This window comes from Macaca mulatta, chromosome 18 (genome assembly GCF_049350105.2).
Source record: "Macaca mulatta isolate MMU2019108-1 chromosome 18, T2T-MMU8v2.0, whole genome shotgun sequence".
Taxonomy (NCBI): domain Eukaryota; kingdom Metazoa; phylum Chordata; class Mammalia; order Primates; family Cercopithecidae; genus Macaca; species Macaca mulatta.
The window spans coordinates 44436740-44462459 of record NC_133423.1 but is presented as its reverse complement, the minus strand read 5'-3'; the positions used below and the strand labels follow the sequence as shown (position 1 = coordinate 44462459).

Sequence of the window (25720 nt, the reverse complement as noted above, 5' to 3'; positions counted from 1 at the left end):
AATGCATCAAGTGTGAAGTAATCAAGAATAAAGAAAAAACCATGGCAAACAGAGTCTGTGGAGAAAAGCTGTTGTCTGGTTTCACCTGCCCTTGAGAGAAATTTTTTAACACATATTTTTTTCATTTTCATCTAAATAACAATTTGCATAGTGAGTAAAGTCAGATCATTTCTCTTCCTAATTTAAGGAATTGTATCTTGTCTTTTCTCTTCCATAGGAATTATTTTTATTAAGCTGTTTTGTCTATTCAGCGTCATTTTACAAATATAAACATGTGTACACACAGTTATCCACATTCCCACCACCTTATTCCTGTACAAAAGTAGCATAATAATCCTTGATTTTGTATATCTTGAATTTTTTTTTTTTTTTGCTTAATTCTCTGTAGGTCATTCCTTATCAGTTCACAGAGAATTTAGAAAGCACCATCCCCTCAATTTTCTAGACTCCACTACTAATACTGATAAGTACTACGTAACTTTTATTCCTGATCCTTTAATTGGGGCTTAAAAACTTTTTCGCTCCAGAAGCTCTTAATATCTCCTCTGTGATTCTGAAACTTCATAATGTTCTAAGAGGGTATGCAGTGTTTATTCTTTTTCTGATCAACTGTTCTGAGCACTTAATTGATACTACAATTCTAAGAGTTTTATTTTTTATTATTTCTTTAATTATTTTCTTCCCTATTTTCCCTGTAGTCTCTCATGGAAGTTAAGACTTCAGCCTTACTAGTATTGCTCTATCAGTTAAGACATTTCTACATGTGATTCACATTCCAAGATCTGGGTAACCTCTCCTTTTACTGCTGTTTCCTTTCTCATGCCTTAGCTCTTACGCTTTTCTTTTCTTTCCTTTGCCTTCAATTTTAGTGAGATGTAGGATAAAGGAAAACACGTGTTCAATTTGTCATATTTAATAAAGGTCCCAAAAGCATCCTTTTTAGAAAGTAAAGAGGTCTCTAGTCTTCACATCACACACCCCAAATACTGAAATGGTAGTTTTCAAAGTGCATCTTTATGAAAACAATGATGCTTACATTTTCATTAGTTTGTTCCTTAATAATCATAATGATCAGACAATAGTTTTTAAACTCACTTTGCACATATTTTTAACGTTAAAGAAAATCCTAACACAAGATGCAAATTTATTTCCCATCAAAGAACTGGCTAATTTTCATAGATTATATGCTAAGATTCATTTCCAATGTACACAAACTGCATTCCTGCTCTAAACTCTCCATAATTCCATTATTTTGGTTTGTACCACATGGAAGAATAATTTTTTTTTAAATATTCCCTCTTCTCAGGATAGTCAATGACTAGTGAAGACGACTGACATGATCAAAATACACATGACAAATAAGAGAAATTGCAATGGGAATTACAGGTACACAAAGAAACACCACCTAACTTTGCATTAGGTGTCAGGAAAGGTTTTCCTGAGGAAACATTTGCACTTCCTTGGCAGCTTGCCATTTATTCATTCCTTCTTGCATTCAACAATTTTCTTTTACTCTTCTTTTTTTTTTTTGGCCCATCTATTGTGCCTGTATTTACCTGTTTATTCTCAAATCCTATCTATGTTACTCATCTGCAGACTACACTTCTGAGCTGGGGTGGATAGAAGAAGAGAAACCCTTTGTAGCAAGGTATTGGCAGCGGGGAATGGAGAAGCGGTAAATTTCTAAGGGCACAGAGATCAACCAGCAGAGAATTGCAATACACAAAAGGAAAGAATAGATAATTAGGGAGACAGAAGGAACAGAGTTGATAAAGAAAAAGTTACAAATTACAGGTTCTTGCTTGAAAAACCAGTTGAATGAAAATACAATTGGCCAAAATATGAGGTATTTGGGGAACATAAGTGTTGTGTTAGTCAAGCTACATTTGCTGTGACTATGAAACTCCAGGAGGTGCCCAATAAGCAGGTAGAAACAAAGGTCTGAGGCTTAGCACAGAGATCAAATTGGTCACGTGGTAATGAAATGCTGGTATATGGGAGAGCTCAGAAACCGCCAAGTTAAGTGAAAAAAATTTCTAAAAAATACATATAAAGGAGTTACCAAACGGAGGAAAAATGTGGATGATTAGGGAGAAAGGTGTCATGAATGCAAAGGACAATTTATAGCAATACAACATGATAACCCAACTTTTAAGTGCCAACGCTAGGATATGAATCAAGCAGCATGATGCCAGAGAACAAGTACTTAATTGTGTCAATATACTGTGTTGCACATAACAATCTGGAGCTAATCTGGAGACCTATATAGAGCCATTAAAGGCTGAGCTCTTTATACAATCAACGGAGCTATCTGTGCCTGACAAATTAGTCCATTAGACAGCATTAGAATAACACATTTAGCTCCAACTCCTTTCTCAATCTACAAATCATTTAACTAGTCTTTCAGTCTCCATCTTCTTTCTTTGATGCAAACAGCTTTCTAAAATGCATACTGCATGTCACCCTACTACTAAAAATCCTTCAATATTTGCAAAAAATAATAGTAAAATGACTTAATATGCTTTAAGAACACACAGTGTAATGCTTCAAAGAACAGATTCTGAAGCCAGTTGGCCAAGTTCAAATCCCAAGGATGACACTTACTAGCTGCATGGCAACCTCTATACACCTCAGTTTTCTCAGCTGTAAAACAGGGATAACAGTACCTATCTTAAAGCCAATATAACAACCTCTATAAAAATGTAATATGAGCCACATATGTACTTTAAGTTTTCTAGTGACATTTTTAAAAGTAAAAGGAAACAGGTGGCATTTTAATGATGTATTTAACCCAACATATCCAAAATGCCATCGTTTCAACATGCAATCAATATAAAAAAAAATTTCATACTAAGTTTATAAAATCTGTTGAGTACTTTACACTTACAGGACAACTCAACTAGGACTAGCCACATTTCAACTACTCAATAGTGACACAAAGCTATTGCCTACCCATATTGAATGGTCCAGCCCTAACTACTCAAAATTTCTGCCTACTCTCCCTATCCCATATTCTCTATAAACTGTTCATAAACACCTCTATTTAACAACTGTAGGATCCGTAGTAATGTGACATTTTTCATTCCTAATATTTAAATTTATGTTCTCTCTCCCCCTCCCCATCCTCTTTTGATCAGTTTTGCTAAGTGGTCAATTACATTAATCTTTTCAAAGAACCAACTTTTTCTTAGCTTTGTCAATTTTCTCTATGTAGGAATTACTTTCTATTCACTAATTTCTGCTCTTGTCTTCATTATTTCCTTACTTCTACTGTCTTTAGGTTTGATTTCCTATTCCTTTTCTACCTCCTTAAAAAAGCTTTCTTTTCCAATGCATAGATTTAAGGCTATAAATTTCATCTTAGCATTTCAGCAGCAGCATTCCAGATCATTGTAGTTCATCTTCATTTTCAATCAGTTTAAAATATTTTCTAATAGCCATCATAATTTCTTCTTTGAGCCATATGTTCTTCATAAGCATAGTATTTTATTTCCAGGCAGCTGGGAATTTTCTAGTTGTTTTTTGTTATTTTTATTTACTATAATACAAACAACATATTCAATTATTAAAATCAATGATATTTGTTGAGGCTTTGTTTATGGCCCCAGATTATGGTCAATTCTAATACAATTTCCATGTGCAAGGGAAAAGATGGTTAATACCAACATTAATAGTTTCAATGTTCTACATATGACAATTAGATCAAGCCTGCTAATTGTGATGTATGTACGTCCTATATACCTGCATCCACTGTGATGGCATATTTGTCTGTTTCTTTCAGTTCAAAATAAAATTTTTGGTTTATAGATGTCCGGGCTGTTTTACTGGGTACAGATTAAGGATTGTGATAACTCTGGTGGATCAATCCGCTTACACTATAAAATGTAGTTCTCTTTTTCTACTAGTGTTTATTGTATTAAAGTCTCCTTTGCCTGATTAGTACAGCCACACTTATTTCCTTCAGTTAGCATTTGGATGGTATATCCTTTCCCAACATTTTCTCTCAATCTTTCTAGGTACTTATATTTAGGTAATTATTATTTGTCCAGTCTGATAATTTTTGCCATTTACTTGGAATATTTAGCTCATTTCCATGTAATGTAATTGCTAATTTAGTTGTCTGCTTGTTTTATATTTTCTTTCTTGTCTTTTGAATTTATCACATATTCTATATCCAATTTTTGTCTGTATTCATTTGTTACATTCTTTTCTTTTAGTGGTTACCCTAGATACTTCCTTATTCATCCTTCACTTAACACAATTTCATAAATATACTTTTACTACTTCCTCTATAATGCCAGAATCATAGAACGCTGCTGAGAAGCAGTTTTGCTATGAACGAGACTACCTCTGGTTTGTCCCTGTTCCTAGGATGAGACTCTGCTGAGCTTTTATTTCAAAAGCTAGTAGATGCTTATCTTTGAGGTACCTAGATACTATTAGAATTGCTTTGTTTTAAAGAGATTTCTGGTTTAGCTCTCTAGCCTAAGCAGCTTCAGAATTTAGCAAATGTCTACGGGGAAGAAACTGGGTGTGCTGAAAATCATCAGTGTGTATTCACCACTTCCTCAAACGCTTTCAACTCTCACCTATTGTTCTCAAGTCGTTTCCCTTAGAGAATCTTTATCTCAACACCACAGGACTAGAAAATATCCCAATCTCCTTTTCTGAGATTCTGGTTTATCTCTTCCACCCAGTTGAACTACGGAATTTAGCGAATATATTGAGGGGGTTCTCTGTGTTTAAAGACCCCTCATATTTCCAATCTGCCACTCAGGCTGCAGCCCAAAGGCCTCCTCTAGTCTGGACCCAGGAAAAACAACGATCAGCTGCAGACCTCTCCCAGCTCACTTGTGAAAGGTACTCCCCCAGGTTGCAAAATTTTGCTTTCTTTAATCATTTTTACACTCACTGTTCTCTATCTAAATATATAAATGTTGTAAATTACCTGGCTTTTCTAGTTGTTTTATTAAGAGTCTTGGACTACCAAGAACTACTACATCCTATCCCCCAAAATAATCTCATTCCATTTTAGTAAGTATTTTACAACTATAAATCTGTGAGTTGAAATAATTTTACGACTTTATTTCACAAGATCACGTACCACTTGAGGACAGAGATGGAGAGTTAAGATTTGAGAAGAATGGGAAAAATTTAGAAACCTAGCCCTGAGAAAAATCAACCAGAATGAAACAACAGAAAATGTGTCAGGTATATATTATCAGACTATATATTTTAAAGTATTCCACAGAAGGAATTCCACTTCTGATTAGGATGTAGAAAGTTACAACAGAGCATCACTTTCATTCTAATAATCAAAACTAGCCAGATAAGCTACAAAATCATGGTCTCTCTGAGCCAGAGAGTTAAGGATACAAAGTAGCCTAAGTAGAACTAAATTCCAAAGTGTAGAGCCTTGAGAGAAGAGAGGCTGCATGGATGGTCTCTTTCCTGGTGGAGTGGCTAATGAGGAATAATCCTGCCATGAATGAAAGTAAGAAGAAACCAGCCTACATGTGCACTGACATGACATATTAAATTGCAAGGATCCCACAGAGCAAGACTGCATCCATCCCAACCACTCATTCCCACAGGTTTCCACTAAGTACTTGCAAAAGTATGTCAAAGGTTGGACACGGCTGGAAAGCTGAGGGAGATCCCTTAAGGAGCTTAAGATCTCCCACAAATGCAAACAATCTACCCTCTCAATGGGGGGTGGTGGGGAGGGACAGGCAAGAAAGGTGAGAAAAAGATGATCCCACGAGACTCTAGACATTGAGCTGCCAAGGGCTGGGGTAGGACAGAAGAGATGAGAAAAACTTTCACCCAGATACTCAGGACATTGACCCACCAAGGCTGAAATGAGCAGTGAACTTCAAGACAAGGTAGGATTGCTAAAAGAAACCTCTGGAAGGTATTAAGAGCAGAAAGATCTCTCACTGGGCACAAAAGCCTGGAGACAGCAATAGAGAAAGAGGGGGTGGGGGGAGAGAAAGAAAGTAAGAATGACCAAGAAATTGATAGCTGAGCTATAGAGAAATCTCTCATGGTTCAGAAAGCTGATGGCTCAGCTATAAACCAAAATGAGATCCAAAATCACACTTGGACAACACAAGAAATGATGGACCATTTTCTAAAGGTAAATATTATTTACTTCCATCTCCATTGTTTTTATACAAATGTTCAGCATTCATTCAAAAATTACAAGATACAGGAAGTAGCAAACAGTCAAAACATGAATAAAATCAGATAACTATAATAAAAATTCTAAAGAAGCTGATGGAACAGATGGCAACATGAATAATGAAAAAATTTCATCACAGACATCAAAGTTACAAAAGAGGATCACAGGAAAATGTTAAAAATGAAAAATACAGTATTAGAAATTAAAGATATCATTAGATGGGCTTAACAGAAATAAGCATGAACCTGCAGACAGGCCAAATTAAAGTATGCAAATTAAAATACAAAGAGGGAAAACACAGTGTAGGGAAAAAACTCAGAATATCCAAAACCAAATGTCAGTTGGGTTTAATTGGAGTGCCAGAGGAAGATGAAAGAGAATGGAGAACAAAAAAATGTATGAAGAGACAATGGTCACAGACTTTTCAAGAGATGACAGATACTAACCCACATATGGAAAGATAACACATTCATGGTCAACCTGCTGAATATTAAAGATAAAAGTAAGGATGAAAAGCCGGGCTAGGACAACAGTTAAGAATTCCTGGGAGCCCCAGACAGAAAAGAGAATTTGCACTCATTCGCAAGCTCTTTTCCAAGGGCCTCAACTGAGTGCTCTTGAAAAAAGGCAGAAAATGGGAGAGAGCTCCTTCCTCTCCACTCGGTGGCATCTCGTATAAAGCAAATGCCTTCAACTATGACGGGAGATGCAGGAAAGTCTACCAAACCCAAAGGCAAGCAAAGATCCCCTGCCTCAAGGGGAAAAGTAGAGCAAAAGACATGTGCTGTTGAGTTGGGGGATGTGTGGAGCACAACTTACTCACCCATCTCCCACACACAAACATACCTTTCACTCTGTAACAATAACCACCACATTCTACTGCCAGGGGAAGCGAGGAAACATTGCTACCACCAGTCCCAGACAAAGGTACACAGATGCTGAGCAATGAGAAACGACAGCTGTCTGATATTTAAAAAGGGACAACAAACTGGCTTGGACCCAAGATCCCGTACTAATACATAGCAAAGGTCTGTTACTACTAGATGCAAAAACCCTTAACAAAATATTAGCAAATCACATCCAGCAACATAAGAGAAAAGGTCATCATCACCAAGCAGGATTTATCCCAAGGAGAAAAACTGGTTTAGCATTCAAAAATCAAGCACCTCATTTATAGTACAAAGGAGAAAACACACCTATGATTCTCTCAAATGAGCAAGAAAAAAGGTATTTGAAAATGTTAATTCAACACTCATCTATAATTTAAAACTCCCAGCAACACTAAAAGAACGTTCTTCAATCTGAAAAGGACATCTATTAAAAACCTAGAGCTAGCATCATATGTCATGAAGAAACATTAAATCTCTCCCTTACAACTGGGAATAAGACAAGGATATCCACGGTTACCCTTTCTATTCAGTAATGCATTGGATGTTCTAGCCAGGACAACTAGGCAACAAAGAAAAGATAGACTGGAAAGAAATAAATAAAACTGACTTTATTCTACAGTGATATGACTGTCTCCATGGAAAAGTACATGGAATCTACAAAAACACTGGAATTAGTAAATTTAGCAAGGTTTCAAGATAAAGGGTCAAGAGGCAAATTCAACATACAAAAACTATTTCTACCTACAAGCAAAAACATTTGGAAAATGAAATTTCAAGAAATATGCTTGAAACAACAGATATTTTCTACATATCTAAAGAAAGATACTCAAGATCTCAACACTAAGAATTACAAAATATTGCTAAGAAAAATGAAAAACACTGAACAAAGAGAGACCATGTTCATAGACTGGAAGACTCATATTGCTTAAATGTCCATTCTTTCCAATTTGATATATGGATTCAATGCAATCCCTACCAAAATTCCAGCAGAGTTAAGAAAGTCATACGATGTAAAATTCATATGGAAACAAAAAAAAAACTAGAATAACCAAATCATTCTTGAAAAACAAAATTGGAGGCCTCATACCACCTTATTTCAAAGTTTACTAAAAAGATTTAGTAATCAAGAGTATACAGTAAGCACAAGAAAAAAAGATCAGTGGAACAGAACAAGTCTAGAAATAGACCCACACATATACAGTCAACTCATTTTCCAGTAAAGCACAACAAGGTCAATATAGTTTGCAACAACTTTTCAACATGGAAAATAATAAGCCTCAACCACAAGTGCATACCATCTTCAGCGGGAAAACAGAATCTTAAGCTCTTAGAGGAAAACACAGAATACATTCATGACCTTAAAACATAAAAAGCATTAACCATAAAAGAAATACAGGTTGAGTCAGGCATGGTGGCTCACAGCCGTAATCCCAGCACTTTGGGAGGCCAAAATAGGTGAACTGCTTGAGCTCAAGAGTTCAAGATCAGCCTGGGCAGCATGGCAAGATCCCATCTCTACTAAAAAACAAAAAAATAGCTGGGCATGGTGCGTGCCTGTGCTCCCAGTTACTCAGGAGGCTGAGGTGGGAGGATCATTTGAGCACAGGGATGTGGAGGCTGCAGTGAGCCAAGATCACTCCACTGCACTCCAGGCTGAGGCAGAGCAAGACCCTGTCTCAAGAAAAAGAAACAAAGGAAAAAAAAAAGAGAAAGAAAGAAAAAGAAATACAGGCCAAGCATCCCAAATCTGAAAACTGAAATCTAAAATGCTCCAAAATCTGAAACTTCTTGAGTACCAACATGACACCCAAAAAACAATGGTCATTGTAGTATACAACTATAATGCAAATATTCTAAAAATTGGAAAATACCTGAACCACTTCTAGTCCCAAGCATTTTGGATAAGGGATACTGTGTATATAATGTAAACCATCAAAATTTAAAAATCACAGAAAAAGATAACCTCAGCTTTTTTGTTAAACAGAAAAAGAACAAATTACAGACATCTCATAAAAGAGGATACAGGAGCACATTAAGAGGTATTTAGTATCACCAATCATCAAGAAAACGCAAATTAAAACCATAATGCAATACCATTTCACACCATCTAGAATGGTTTAAAAATTTTCTGACACTACTAAATGTTGGTGAGGATGTGGAGTGTATTAGTATACCATTGCTGCTGTAACAAATAATCACAATCACAGCACAAATTTAGCAAAATCAGTTTCAACGAAGTCACAGTGTTGGCAGGACTGATCCTCCTGGAGTGTCTGAGAAGTTTGTCCTTGCCTTTTTCAGCTTCCAGTGGTTACCTATAGTCCTTAGCTTGTGCTCCCTTCCCCACCTTCAGAGCATATCACTCCAATCTCTGCTTACATTGTCACACTGCCTTCTCTTCTGCATTCAAATCTCCCTCTACAGCCTTCTAATAAGAGCTCTTGGCATTCCATATAAAGCCCACCCAGATAATCCAGGATAATCCCCCATCTCAAGATCCTTAACTTAATCACATCTGTAAAGTCTCTTTTGTCATATAAAACAACATTCACAGGTTCTTGGGATTAGAACCTGAATATCTTTGGAGACCATGATTCAGCCTACCACATCAAGCAACTAGAACATTCATATTCCACCGAAATGGAAGTATAAAATGGTACAGCACACTTGGAAAACCGTCAAGTTCCAAAAAGTTAAACATAGATCTACCCTGTATCACACATTCAGGAAAAATAAATATATATGTCCACAAAAAGAAACCTGTACAAGAATGTTCATAGTAGCCATGTTAATAATAGCCCAAAACTAAAAACAGTCAAAATACCAAAAGAAAACAAAAAATTATAGTGTACTCATAAAAAGGAACACTGCTCAGGAACAAATATGAATGAGTTTATACACTCCACAACATGGATCAGTCTCAAAAACATGCTGGGCAAAAGACAAAAAAATATAGACTGATTTCATCCATGGCTTCCTACAACAGGCAAAACTAATCTAATGACAAGTCAAAATGATCGTCTCATAGGCACTGAGGAAGAGAAGTGGAAATGTTTGGACAGAAGCACAAAGTACCTTTCTAGGGTGATAAAAGTGTTCTCTATCTTTGTTTTATTCCCTCGCTCCTGTAAATCCACTGAACTCCTGAATGTTTTCTATCTTGTTTGAGAGGTAATCACACGTGAGTACAAATTACCAAAACTTACAGAACTGGCCAGGCCCAGTGGCTCACACCTATAATCCCAGCACTTTGGGAGGCTGAGGCGGACAGATGGCTTGAGTTCTGGAGTTCAAGACCAGCCTGGGCAACATGGCGAAACCCTTTCTCTACAAAAAATACAGAAAAAAATTAGCCATGTGCATGTCTATAGTCCTAGCTACTTGAAAGGATCACCTGAGCCCAGGAGGCAGAGGTTGCACTGAGCCGAGATCGTCCCACTACACTCCAGCAGCCTGGGCGACAGTGAGACTATCTCAAAAACACTCACAGAACTGAACATTTAAAGTTTGTGCTTTCACGTATGTTTACTGCGGCACTATTCACAATAGCAAAGACTTGGAATCAACCCAAATGTCCATCAGTGACAGACTGGATTAAGAAAATGTGGCACATATACACCATGGAATACTATGCAGCCATAAAAAAGGATGAGTTTGTGTCCTTTGTAGGGACATGGATGCAGCTGGAAACCATCATTCTTAGCAAACTATCACAAGAACAGAAAACCAAACACCACATGTTCTCACTTATAGGTGGGAACTGAACAATGAGATCACTTGGACTCGGGAAGGGGAACATCACACACCGGGGCCTATCATGGGGAAGGGGGAGGGGGGAGGGATTGCATTGGGAGTTATACCTGATGTAAATGACGAGTTGATGGGTGCTGACGAGTTGATGGGTGCAGCACACCAACATGGCACAAGTATACATATGTAACAAACCTGCACGTTATGCACATGTACCCTAGAACTTAAAGTATAATAATAATAATAAATTAATTTTAAAAAAAAGAAAGCAAACTAAATAAGACTTGAAAACTACAAAAAAAGAAATAAAAAAAAATAAAATAAAAACTTTTAATGATGGGAAAAATAAAAAAAATTAAAAAATAAAGTTTGTGCTTTTTAGCAATGTAAATTACAATTCAAAAAAATTAAAAAGGTGCTGGACGAACATATTAAGAAGTTCCTAAATAAACTAAACAGACTTCTTTACTGAAGAACTTCTCAAAAGCTTCAACATGTCAACACACATTGTAAATTTCAGAAGACAGGAGGTTGCAAGTGACCAAAGATGTAAGCTTAGAAGGGTCTATGCAGAAGTGTACATGCAGATAGCCTCTGCAAGTACATGTAGGCAAATGTTCGCGGATGGAGGGTGGAAGGGGTATTGTTTTAAGGACAAAAACTGAGAGCCCAAATGACAGCCAACACAAGCTTACATGAGGCACTGACAAAATGGTTGTTCTAACAGCTATACAATTGATCCTTGGATAACATGGGTTTAAACTGTATAGGTCCACTTATACACAGATTTTATTCAAGAAACACTGCAAAATGTCTTGGAGATCTGAGACAATCTGAAAAAAAACTCAGAAAAACCAGGTAGCCTAGAAACACTGAAAAAAACTAAGAAAAGGTATGTTATAAATGCATAAAAGATATGTAGATACTAGCCTATCATTTACCACCATGAAATACAAAAATCTACTATAAAAAGTTAAAATTGATCAAAACTTACACAAACACAGACCATACGTGGAGCCATTTACAGTCAAGAGAAATGTAAACATTCAGATGAAGTATTAAATCGTAACTACACAAGATTAATGGTAGTACATACTGCACTACTGTAATAATTTCATCGCCACCTCCTGTTGCTATCACGGTGAGCGGAAGTATCGCGGGTATCCACTGAGTGGGGCTAATCATGTCTGCATGAGCAGTTCTTCTCTCCAGTAAATTGAGTATCACGGTAAAAAGTGATCTCTCACATAGATCATGTAATTTTCACCATGTGTAGTGCAAGACCACAAGCCTTGACTAACACCATGAGATCTACATGATGTACCACTAGTGATGCTGAAAGTGCTCCCAAGAAGCAGAGAAAAACCATGACATTACAAGAAAAACTCCAACTGCTTGGTATGTACCGCAGACTGAGGTCTGCAGCTGCAGTTGCCCGCCATTTCAAGATAAATGAATCCAGTGTAAGAACTACTGTTTAAAAAAAAAGAAATTTGTGAAGCTGTCACTGCAGCTACGCCAGCAGGTGTGAAGACCTTGCACCTTCTGTGAAACAACTTTTTATCTTATATTGAAAATGCAGGTTTTATGTGGGTACAGGATTGCTATAAAGAAAGGCATACCTATAGACTATCATATGGTTTGAGAAAAAGCGCAGTCATTATATGACAACTTAAAGCAAAATTAAAGTGAAGGATCTAAAGCTGGAAAATTTAATGAAAGCAAAAGATGTCTGAGAATTTAGAAAGAGGCGTGGCTTAAGAAATGTCAAGATAACAGGAAAGGAGCTTCTGCCAACCAAAGTAGATGAGTTCCCAGGTACCATTAAGAAAATCATTGAGAAAGAGTGTCTGCCTGAACAGGATTTTAATGCAGACACAAGTGCTCTATTCTAGGGGGAAAAATGCCACAAAGGACATTTATTAGCAAAAAGAGAAGCAAGTACCAGGATTTGAGGTAGGAAAGGACAGGCTAACTCTACTGTTTTGTGCAAATACAGTCAGGCTTATGATTAGGACTGCCCTTCTCTATAAGGCTGCTGACCTCCAATCCTTGAAGGGAAAAGATAAACACCAGCTGCCACAACAAAAAGGCCAGGGCAGCCAGAGCCCTTTTTCTGGATTTGTTCCACCAATGCTTTGTCCCTGAAGTCAAGTACCCTGCCAGTAAAGGACTGCCTTTTAAAGTTCTTTTGATATTGGACAATGCCCCTAGTAACCCATAACCCCATGATTCCAACACCAAATGCGTCAAAGTTATCTACTTGTCCCAGAGGACATTAATAACATCTCTAAATCAGCCTCTACATTAGGGAGTCGTAAGGACCTTTAAGGCTTATTACACACAGTACTCCATGGAAAAGACTGTCAATGCTACGAAAAAGAACTCTGATAGAGTGTCACCAAAGTGTGGAAGGATTACGCCATTGAAGATGCCATTGCTGTTATAGAAAAAAGCCACGAAAGTCATCAAGTCCAAAATGACACATTCCTACTGGAGAAAACAGTGTACAGATATGCCTGACTTCACAGGATTTACACCAGAGCCTATCAAGGAAATCATGAGAGACTGTGGATATGGCAAAAAAAAAAAAAAGGGGGGGGGGAGGGGGGAGTGAAGGGCTTCAAGATACGGATCTTTTTAGAAAAATTCAAGGGCTAACAGACACCACATCAGAGGAATTAACAGAAGACAACATAATGGAGATCAGTGCTTCTAAATCAGCTCCAGATGAGGAAGAACATGCAGAAGAAGCAGTGCCAGAAAACAAATGACATAGGACAATCTAGCTATATATATATATGGTTTCAGTTATTCAAGGCTGCTTTTGACTTATAACACAGATTCTTCTATGCCATGGGCACTGAAACTAAAGCAAAAGGTGTAAGGAGGATTGGTACCACACAAACATTTTCAGAGAAATGAAAATGCAAAAAAGTCAGGCAAAAATTACTTATTTTCATAAAGTTACACTGAATGTGCCTGACTCCTAGTCTGCCTCTTCCACCTGTGAGACAGCATGACCAACTACTCCTCAGCCTACTCAGAGTGAAGACAATGAGGATGAAGACCTTCATGATGATCCACTTCCACTAAGTGAATAGTATATGTATTTTCTCTTCCTTATGATTTTCTTAGTTTCTTTTCTCTAGCTTAAAGAACACAGTTTATCATGCATGTGACATACAAAATATGGGTCAATCAACTGTTTATGTATTGGTAAGGCTTCCAGTCAACAGTAGGTAATAAGCCTTAAGAGAGTCAAAAGTTATATACAGATTCTTCACTGTGCAGAAGGACAGCATCCCAACTACCTCATTGTTCAAGGGTCAACTGTATATTTACTAAAAAAGAAACTAAGTAAAAGCTCAAAAAAGAACTTCAAATGATCAAAAGAATGTTCTCAAAAAAGTCCTCAAACTGAAGATATTCAGCCCTTGGTATAATTTGTTAGAAAATATAATGGCCCTAACTGCCGGATGTGGTGACTCACGCCTGTAATTCCAGCACTTTGGGAGGCCAAGGCGGGGGCTGAGGCCAGTGGATCACGAGGTCAGGAGTTCAAAACCAGCCTGACCAACATGGTGAAACCCCGTCTCTACTAAAAACACAAAACTTAGCTGGGCATGGTGGCAAGTGCCCGTATTCCCAACTACTCAGGAGGCTGAGGCAGGAGAACCCGGGAGGCAGAGGTTGCAGTGGGCCAAGACCACACCGCTGCACTCCAGCCTGGGCAACAGAGCGAGACTCCATCTCAAAAAAAAAAAAAAAAAAAAAAAAAAAAAGAAAATAATGGCCATAACCTAATATAATCATACTCACACCCCTCAAAACAGAAAAAAAATTAATGCGTCCTCAAGCTCAATTCAGGAGACTGGTCTCAAGGCCTCCCTCCAGGAAGAGGCAACATAGCATGCCAACCCTTTTTAGGGATGTATGGAACGCCACAGAACAATACTGCATCGGCAACCCTGGGGGTCCAACTAGGGTTCAAACACTAAAAATTTGAAAGGAGTCAATAATAGGATTATGTACCTTTCTTTAGCAATATAGTAGAAATGGTGGGAAAGTGAGGTTTGCGCATAACTAGGGAATTGTAATGCAAATAAAAGAGCAACAGTGAACTTAACAGTAGCCCAGTTAAACTGTAATATGACACACAAATAAGCACTGTAGTATGTAACTTGATAAAATAAAGCAAATACACAAAACTCCATCAAACACACGTAATAATCTACCAACTAAAAACCTGGGACTATTGGGCAGCAAAAAGTGTACCTGGCTACCTTTGGCCCCGTTGGAATCCTACTCTGTGCCACAAAATATGCTCTAGAGGAGCCAACTACAGACACTGTAGTATGCAGCACAGTTTTATCCTAGCACAGAGAACAGGATTAATTTAACCTTTGGAAAGGAAAGGTGTCACTGAAGTTGACACCAGAGCACAAGTATTAAGAGAGAGAGTACACCAGGTGGGAAGTTCAGCATGTTTTCTAAAGACAGGAAATGTTCTAGGAGAGATGAAAAATTTAGGTTATCACTAAAATATGGTGCACAGGAAGCACTGTGGTAGAAGATGAGGGGAAAATAAGACCAGTGCAGATTAAAAAGCTGAAGACAGAAATTACTGCTAATGATAGGAGTATTACTTCATTTATTTCAGTGACAATCTGCATTTTGCTGATCTACTGGATGTGCAGTTTAGGGAAAAGGATTGAAACACAACTAATGTGACCAACTACCTAATGTAACTGAGTAGCATGTAATGGTACATTAATCACTATTTGGAATGAGGAAAGAGAAACAACCCTGAAGGCTAAAGGGTCAGTTTTATACATGCCTTTATGTAAGTAACTACGTTCATCACATGGCCAGGAGGCAGCATAAAATACAGTAGACTCGGGAGATAGCAATCAATGTACAAGCAAGGGTGTGTGCCGGGGCTAGGCTGAGACAACTGGTGTCTTGAAGAAAAGCAGAGCGGCCAATCTCTAGGCTTGGTTTCTGAGGACTGTCCAGGCCTGTTCCAGCTCCACAATTATATCCTCAGAACAAAACCTCTTTTTGAGTTAACATGAGTAATATCTCTGTTCCTTGCGAAAAACTGATAGAAAAAGCAAAATTTAAGAAGAATCTCTCTAGAATATCTATATCTTTTGTTCAATTACTCCATTCATAAGAATTTAGCTTAAAAAAATGAATAAAAAATGAAGCTTCTGTATAAACAGCAAAAATAAAAGTGATTTCCAGCATTAGGAGGAATGAGAGTAAATTGTTTCTGTAACACTTTCTTTTGAGACGGAGTTTCACTCTTGTTGCCCAGGCTGGAGTGCAATGGCGTGACCTGACTCACTGCAACCTCCGCCTCCTGGGTTCAAGCAATTCTCCTGCCTCAACCTCTGGAGTAGCTGGGATTACAGGCAGGTGCCAACGCGCCGGGCTAATTTTTTGTATTTTTAGTAGAGACGGGGTTTCACCATATTGGCCGGGCTGGTCTCGGACTCCAGACCTCTCAGATGATCCATCTGCCTCAGCCTCCCAAAGCGCAGGGATTACAGGCATGAGCCACCGTGCCCAGCTTCTGTTACACTTTTGTCAGGAGAAATGTTTCTTATGAGTTAAGCTGTATTCCTAAAAGTTTCCTATAAAACCTTTACAGTATTTTTTCTTCACTGAAATGAAACTACCTTAAGTTAAGCCTATTCTAGGTCATCTGAATGGCCACATGACCTAGTACTGCCACGTGATTTCAGTGTCCCATGTCTTCCAAGAGGAGTTAAAACCATTTTGGAACTAAGTGAACACTTAAAGTTACCAGCCTTACCTTTGCATGTCTCAGTAACCACAGCTGGCTGACATCTGTCTAATATCTCTGGAAAATTTTAAAATTATGTAATAAAATAGCATTTGTTGTTAAGTAATGCTGATAATACATCTCAGTTAAACTTTTATTTTAAAAACTGAAGTATTTTTAGCCAATATTTTTGAAGTGTAAATAGACTGAATGTAGGTTGACAAGGAACAGATAACGATGTGTTCCAGGTTAAAAACAAATGAAACACAAAAAAGAAAACTAGACTTATGATCAAGTTGCCATCAAAATATGAATGAGTCATTTACAGAATATACAGATTTCCTTCAATGGTGTGGCAGCAAATTCTCTACTGAAATAAATGTTCAACATCTGCAGAACTGAAATCTAAGTTCAGACACTAATTCTAATTCCAGCAATAAGTGATACTTACATAATGCAGATTTCAGAAGAACACAAAGACTTTATCTTTACAGTTGAACAAGTCAGCTTACCAAATGATATCTTAGTAAAATTAGGATTCTAAGATTACTCACCGAAAAGTTTCAATAAGGTAAGAGGTCTAATTATCCTGAACTTGTAGTAAAGCCTTCAAGTTATTAACTCCATACTGAAGGTTGACAAATAGCATTCTCTGCACATTTAATTAAACAGTACATATTCTTTGCAGAGTCCTCAATTATGTGGTCCTTTTCTTACTGTTTTTATTCTGACATAACTCTATCACTGAGTATGTATTACAAAAAAATCTCTAAATCCTTAGAATGACTTTTCATTTTATATTGTCTTTTGGAACACATAAAGTTATATTTTAATTAAAAATCTTTTATGGCACTACCTTGCCTCTTTTCAAAGAAATCTTGCTCTGCCTCTAAATATGGTAGGAAACATTTACTGAGTGCTTAAGACTAACAGTCCAGTAAGCAAGAATTCCAAATCCTAAGAACCAACTGGGGTAGGTACTATTATTTACAAATGAGGAATGTGAGGCACAAATAAATACCCCAAAGCAATACAGAGAATCCCCTCTAGATATTCTTATGGACACTTCAGTTTTACTTTTCAAATAAAGTTTCTAAAAGAAAGATCAGAAATTTGGTTTTAAGAGGTGAGACAGTGATCTAACCATCTCTCATAAGGACAGCCTGTGTATTCAAGTTTACCTTTCGCTAAGTCATAATGCTACTTCTGTCGCATAGCAAATTCATACTAAATAAAGTACTGATCGCACACTTTCTATTCTGTTATTTGTTCACACTTAACATCAATGTAAAAGAATATTAATTACTACTGCTTTCTAGTTAGTCTTGATATTTGCCAGGGTGATCCTCCTTCCTTACTTTTCAGATGTGTAGTATTGCTGGTTACTTTAAGTTTAGCATGTTCTACAAAAATCCTATAGGATTTTGACTGGAAGTGCAATGAATTTATATTAGTTTATGGAAAACATATTTATGATATCAAGTACTCCTACTATGCAAATGAATATTTCCATTTATTTATTATCTATTGATAAGCTGCATAATTTTCTCCATAAAAAAACTTACATCTTGTTAAATTTCCTTATTTCTCCAGGTATCTTGGTTTTTATTGTAAATGGAGACTTATATTATACAAAAATATCATACCGAACACTCTTGTACTTTCCATCTAGCTGTCATATCTTAGCATTTTGCAGTACTTGATCAGATATAAGAAATAAGACAAGATATGGATACAGCTAAAGCCCCCTATGTATTCCTTTTTGATACCATTTCCCTCCCCCTTGCTTCTCAGAGATAATCACTATCCCCATGTTCCCCCATGGTCATTTAACAGTTTTGCTACATATTGTATCCATACAATACAGTTCTGTACATTTTATAAACTTATATGAAAGTTTGATACTGTTCAGTACATGCTGATACATATATAATCCTAAATCCTAAGTTCATTCATTTTAGCTGTCACATGGAATTCCATTTTATGACTAGCACAGTTCATTGTCCATTCACTCTGGATGACCAGTTAAGTTTCCAATTTTCCTCTCTCACAACCTGCTATGAATACGCTGGCATATATCATTTTATACTATGTAAAAGCTCTTCTAGGGCAGAAGCTTTCAAACTTTTTAACCAAAAAAAGTCCCACAGTGAAAAGTACATTTTACACTGCAAGCTAGTATATACACACACTTAGCTAGATGAGACATTTCACCATACGCTGCACTCCACAATTTCTCTAAACTGAGGGTCGTGAGCCATGAGTGAGCACGAAATCAATAATTCTAACAAATGTTTACACTCACGTAACCACCATCCCAGACAAGACAACATTTCCAGCATCTCAGATGTCTCCTTATGTTCCTCTTCAGTCAATCCACCCTCCCCATCCCAGGCAACTACTGACTTCTATCACTGAGTATTAATTTTACCTGTTCTAGAAATTCATATAGATGGAATTATGCTGTCAGTACTCTGTGTTTTTTTAACACTTTCAGAAGTTCTCTTGTATTCGTTTTCTAAGAATTTTTGTCACGAACAAACACTAAATGTTATCATATGCTTTCCCGTTGTCCAAAGTTATATGACTTTTCTCCTTTAATGTGTTAACATGATGAATTTCATTTACGAGTTTTCTAATGTTTAATCATCACTGCATTCCTGAGACAAATCCTAACTAGTTATGGTATTTTTGTTTTGAGTAAATGCTAACATTTTACAAACTACAATTTTTATTGCCATGTTCGTTGGTGAGAATGCAGCCTATATCCCCTTCTCACACTATCTGGTTGGGGTATCAAGATTATAGTAGCCTTGCAAAGTAATTTTTCTGTAACATTTTGTATAAGATTTAATTCCTCATGTTTGGTTGCACTTGTCCATATGGGGTTTTCATTTGTAGTCTGGTGTTTTCCTTGAGGACTTAAAATTTTATATTGGTACAGGTATATTTATTTTGTTTTGTTTTGAGAAAGAATCTCACTCTGTTGCCGAGGCTAGAGTGCAGTGGCACAATCTTGTCTCACTGCAACCTCTGCCTCCTGGGTTCAAGTGATTCTCCTGCCTCAGTCACCTGATTAGCTGGGATTACAGGCGCCTGAAACGACGCTTTGCTAATTTTTGTATTTTTGATAGAGATGGGGTTTCACCATGTTGGCCAGGCTGGTCTCGAACTGCTGACTTCAAGTGATCCACCCACCTCAGTCTCCCGAAGTGGTAGTCACCACGCCCAGTCTGGTATATTTCCAACATGACTTTATTTTATTTATTTATTTATTTTTTTGAGACAGCGTATTGCTCTGTCGCCCAGGCTGGAGTGCAGTGGCACTATCTCAGCTCACTGCAAGCTTCGCCTCCCAGGTTCACACCATTCTCCTGCCTCAGCCTCCCAAGTAGCTAGGACTACAGGCACCCGCCACCAGGCCCGGCTGATTTTTTTTGTATTTTTAGTAGAGACGGGGTTTCATCGTGTTAGCCAGAATGGTCTCGATCTCCTGACCTCGTGATCCGCCCACCTCAGCCTCCTAAAAGTGCTGGGATTACAGGCGAGAGCCACCGTGCCCGGCCGACTTTTAAGTTTTTAAATCATAATCTAGTGAAGTTTCTAATTCTTATTAAGCCAACTGTGTAATTTATTTTGCTAGAAATTGTCCACTTTACCTGTTTCCAAATTTAAAGAAATAAAACTGTTCACAGTATTCTTGCAGTTTTAAAATCTCAATTTGTCTGCAGTTACACCACCTCTTCATTTCCAATACATTTGTCCATTTTTTTTCCTCCTCTATCAATCTTGGCACTCTTTTCAACTTAGTTACATACACTAAACCAAAGGTACTATTTTTGTTGTTGTTGTTGAGATGGAGTCTCGCCCTGTCGCCCTGGCTAGAGTGCAGTGGTGCGATCTCAGCTCACTGCAACCTTTGCCTCATGGGTTCAAGCGATTCTCCTTACAGAATGTATCTCCTGTAATTGTTGGGTGCTTGCTAATTGTACTCTTCTAATCCTTTATAACCTTGTAGTTTTTTAAATCTACTTACCTACCTTTTCATAAATTACTGAGAGATACATTAAAATTTTCTACTACGATTACAGATTTGATTTATCCCCGTAATTCTTCCAATTCTTCTTTGCTTTTAAACTATGTCATCATACTTTTAGGAGTATCTTCACTTGTAAAATACAGCTGGCTGGATTTTTTAAATTTTTGATCTCCTTTAGCCAGCAAGTTTAATCTGAAATTACGTATTGAGTTTATGGAGATACTTGAGCTTATTTTCTACCATCTTATTTTGTGTTTTCTAATATCTATCCATTTTTCTTTACTTTTTTCTTCTTCCCTGCCTTATATTAGAGTGATCAAATTCTCTTCATTTGCACCCCTCATCCCCACTGACTTGGAGTTACACATTATTCTATTTCAATTCTTTTGGAGAGTTATCGGTAAAAAATTTTTCATGGAAAACTTTAACTTATCATTGCATTGCAGGTGAAAACAGTCTATTAAAAACCATAATAAAGAATTTTTTTTTTAAGAGATGGGTTCTCCCTACGTTGCCCAGGCTTTAACTCCTGGACTCAAGCGATCCTCCTGCCTCAGCCTCCCAAAGTGCTAGGATTACAGGCATGAGCCACCACGCCCGTCCAAGGGAATTTTTAAAAAGCAGAAACCTCATGATAGGGAGAAGAGGTAAGGAGAAAACAGAAGCAAACTTTTAATGGCTGGAAAATGGGTGAGTAGTAATTGAACAGATCAGAAACTACTAACTCTAGACTAGCTGTAGGGAAAGCTGAAAACAAACGATTAACACAGAAATCCTCAAAATGTTAAGGAACCAACAGCAAGTCACGGCAAGAACTGAGGGCCAGGCGGGGGAAGGAGTAATAGGTGGTACTTGTTAGAGCTTTGTAGAAAAGAATTCAGTTCTTAGATTTGCGCCCCTTACTGTCTCTGGTTAACTAATCCTCTGCCTCAACGTTTACTTTCTGCAAAGGGGAAAACAACAATCTCTGGACTAGGAGATGGCCTGGGTATAAATAGAAAGAAAAGAGCGTGTCAATGAACATAAGCACACTATGCTAAATGTCAACTCCCAAACCCCTTCCTCCACTGGGTTCTGGCTCCCAAATACTAGCAGCCAGACCTCCGCCCAGTTATTCAGATCAAAAGACTTCACCAGGGTACCCGACCAAGCCAGGAGGAAAGGCACACAGATGCTAATACTGGGAGTTTACCAACAAACAGCCTGCTCAGATCCCTCTCCATTGAAACTGAAAGGAGACAAGTTTCACCCACACGTTCAGTTTTTGATCAGCTTTTTAGATCCCCACTTCTTAAGAATTAACTTTATCTGAGGAAAAACGTCAAACAAAACCAGAAAAAAATCAGCTTCAAGAAAAGACTACATAGAGAAAGAAAACATTTTTAAAACATCAGTATGGCCAGAGAAACAAGACTCAGCAACCCTGAAGAAAGAGCAGCATGCTCTCAAACGCAGCATTCAGAGACCTGACCAGCTTTTGCGTAGCTTGATAGCTCATGACAGCAGAAATAGGGGGGAAAAATCAATAGAAGTGCTAGAAGATAAAGTAGAAGAAATCTTCCAGAAATGAGAAAAGAAAGACGGGAAACAGTAGAGAAAAAGCGAAAAAAATTGGAAGGCTGGTTCCAGAGGTCCAATGTCCCAACAGCAATTCCAAATACAGAGATGCAGAGTAGGGGAGTCAAACAGATAAATTAAGAAAAAGCCCCTGAACTGAAAGATGGGAGTTTCCAGATGGAAAGGGCCCATCAAGACCCCAGTAAAATAAATGAAAACAAACCTACATGAAGGCCCATTGTAGCGAAACCAGAATGAGAAGGACAAAAAAAGGGCCTGAAGTTTCCAAGGAGGGGAAAAAATAAAAAGGTTATACAGAAAACAATCAAAACGGCTTTGGTTTTGTCAACAGTACACTAAATAAAGTCAAGAGAGCAATGGCTTCGTAATCCTGGACTTCATAATTTTTCAAAAAAAAAAAAATTCCAACCTAGACTTATGTTACCCAGAACAAAGGCATTTTCAGACATGCAATATCTCCAAGTATTTACCGCCCCCGCCCCTCCCTCCCCGCGCCAACACCCTCTCCAGGAAGGTCCTGAAGAATATGTCTCATCAAAACGAGATACTAGTAAAACAAAAAGGAATACGATCTACACTTGAGCCCAGGAGTGCAAGGCTGTAGTGAGCCATGATCACCCTACTACACTCCAACTGGACAACAGAGTGTGACCTTGTCTCAAAAAATACACACACACACACACACACACACACACACACATACATATACGCACACATAAAGAAACAACGGGAGATCTAACAAAGAAGAGAAAATGAAGGCAATCCCTAATATGCTGGTGAGGGGGAATCTCAGGATGACTGCTGTGTACTAGGTGTAGAGGCAACCAGTGCAAATCGGAGCAAGTTAAAAAAAGACGAAGCCAAAACAATGGCATCTTCTCTCCAAAATGAACACCGTAAATGTCAATGGAAGCATAACCTTCACTGATGAGAGCTATAATGACAAATGGATAACGGTGATTGATGGGGCCATAAAGAACAGTTTTTAACCACTCTTTACTAACATCTCAGCAGATTTCTGATTCCAAAGATTACAATGCAAAAGAAAAAAATTTTAAATAAGAGGAATTCTTATATTTGTACATATTTATATATGTATGGATTTATTTAGACCAGTGCTATTCAACAGAAACAGGATGCAAACCATATACTGTTAAATTTTCTATCAGCCATATTTAAAAAGTGAAAACAGGTGTGCTTTAGTCAGTTCAGGCTGCTATAACAAAGTACTATTGACTATGTGGCTTATAAACAACAGAAATTTATTTCTCACAGTTCCGGGGGCTGCAAGTCCGAGATCAGGGTATCAGCATGGTTAGGTTCCAAGTAAGGGCCCTCTTCTGGGTTGCAGACTGCCGCTTTTTTCAGGTTTCTACACATGGAGGACAGAATGCTAACAAGGGTCTCTTTCATGAAGGCACTAATCCCGTTCATGAGGGCTCATTATCTCCCAAAGATCCCATTTCCTGATGCCATCACAACAGGAATTACAAGATGAAATAATTTAATAATTTTACTAATTTAACCCAATATATCCAAAATACTATTTCAATTTGCAATCGGTATTAAAAACCACTGAAATATTTAACATTCTGTTTTTGTACTGTTAGAAAATTAGTGTGTATTTAACGCTTGTGGTCCATCTCAATTCCAAGAGTTCAATAGCCACATGTGACTAGTAGCTATCATACTGGACAGAGCAACTCTAGAAGGATAAATGAGAAGCTAGTAACAGTGATTACATTTCTGGAAAGCACAACTGGGCACCGGGAGATAGGAGATGTGAAGGAGACTTACTTTTCTCAGTATTTATAGGAGATGTGAAGGAGACTTACTTTTCTCAGTATTTACTATTCTGTTCTCTTTCACTTTTATACCATGTGCATGTGTTATTCGAAAAAATGAATGAAACACATTCTCCAAAATAAATTACAAATGTAGATATTCTTTGAACTACTCCTAGCAATCTATCTTACAGACAAACCTGCAAAGGAGCAAAATGCTATATAAATGAAGTTACTTGTTGTTGCATTGTTTTTAATACCACAAAACTGGAAATCATCTAAACGTTCAACAGAGGACTGATGATATATTCACACATCTGGCCAGGCACAGTGGCTCACGCCTGTGATCCCAAAACTTTGAGATTGGCAACTGTATGGCAAAGAACAGACCGGTAAAGAGACTCTTCACTGCGTATCCCTGAATTTTGGATTGCAGTCATGTATTACGTATATAAAAATTCACTATTCCACATGCAGCTATAGATCTGTTTTCATTGACCCTGCCTTGCTTTGCTGTGATATTTAAGTCCATTGAAAGCCTGTTTTTCCAGTTCCTCCATAGAGAGGTCTGAGGCTTCTTTCTCCCAGAAGCCCTAGATGTTTCAATGATATGAGAACACTTTTTATTTTTTAATTTTTTTAAGCACACAGTTTCCAGAGTTCTGTCTCCTTTCATTGAATGGTATTATAATCTCAGCCCCAGCTACTGAATCTTATCTCTAGTAAATGCCCCACAGCCAGACTGTCCTTAAAGTTGACTGATTTTTCTAAGTTTCTAGAACCTGGGCACTTTCTCTCCCCCTTTAAGATAACCTATATACGTAAGAGAAAACTTGTTTTATATTTTATCCAACATTTTCATCTGTTTACAATAGGAAGAATGGGCCTAACTTGTGTCTGTCTCATTTTAAGAAATTTAGATAAAGACAGTATAATAACAGCAAACACTGAAGAAGGTATGATCATTGAGAAAAGACTGCTAAACTTGGCAGTTCATCTGGAAGGCCAGTAGGAAGGGAAATGTGAAAAAGAATGGTTAAAAAAAATTTCACAAAGTTGAAGTCAAGGACAGATAGTGATTAAATGTAGAATGCAAATGTAGATTGCACTTTTAAAATGTATGGAGGGAAGAGAAATTTCAAATCTTCAAACTGCAGGGAAATACAAAATATTCCCCAAATACCTATGTGAATTTTTATTTCAAAAGAAAACCAAAGTTAATTATTTCAACATAACATACTTTAAACATGATGGTGCTGCCTCATCTACAACATCTAAGGTCCCACTAGAAATAATATAAAATCACTGTACAGTCAATCCTCCTTATCTGTGGGTTCCAAATACATGGATTAAACCAACCATGGATAAAAAATGTTCAGGAAAAAACTGTGACTGTACTGAACATGTACAGACTTTTTCTCATCATTTCTAAAACAATACAGAATAACAACTATTTACATTGTATTAGATATTAAGTAATCTAGAGACAATTTAAGAATAACAATAAAACGTGCATAAAACAAATTCTACACCATTTTATATAAGGGACTTCAGCATTCTCAGATTCTGGTCCCTGCAGGAGGGTCCTGGAAGCAATCCTCTATGGAGACCCAGATTTTTAGCAATGTATGTTCAAACATACTACAAGGCAGAGAAAAAAACAGCAGAATTTTAGTCAAATAAATAATTCATTAGTAACTG

The 25720-nt window shown here is 37.4% G+C and overlaps 1 protein-coding gene across 16 annotated transcripts in view; it reads right to left on the bottom strand.

Annotated features, from left to right (window-relative positions):
* The window catches only part of SMAD2 (SMAD family member 2), a 98171-nt gene that overhangs the window by 55477 nt on the left and 16974 nt on the right, over positions 1–25720 (bottom strand). For 7 of the 16 annotated variants that reach the window (XM_077974565.1, XM_077974573.1, XM_077974562.1 and 4 more), the window contains one exon: positions 10281–10401. The exons of the other annotated variants lie outside the window; for them this stretch is intronic. The gene's annotated coding sequence lies outside the window, so the exon portion shown is untranslated. The remainder of the gene's footprint in view (positions 1–10280; positions 10402–25720) is intronic. 16 annotated transcript variants of the gene reach the window in all.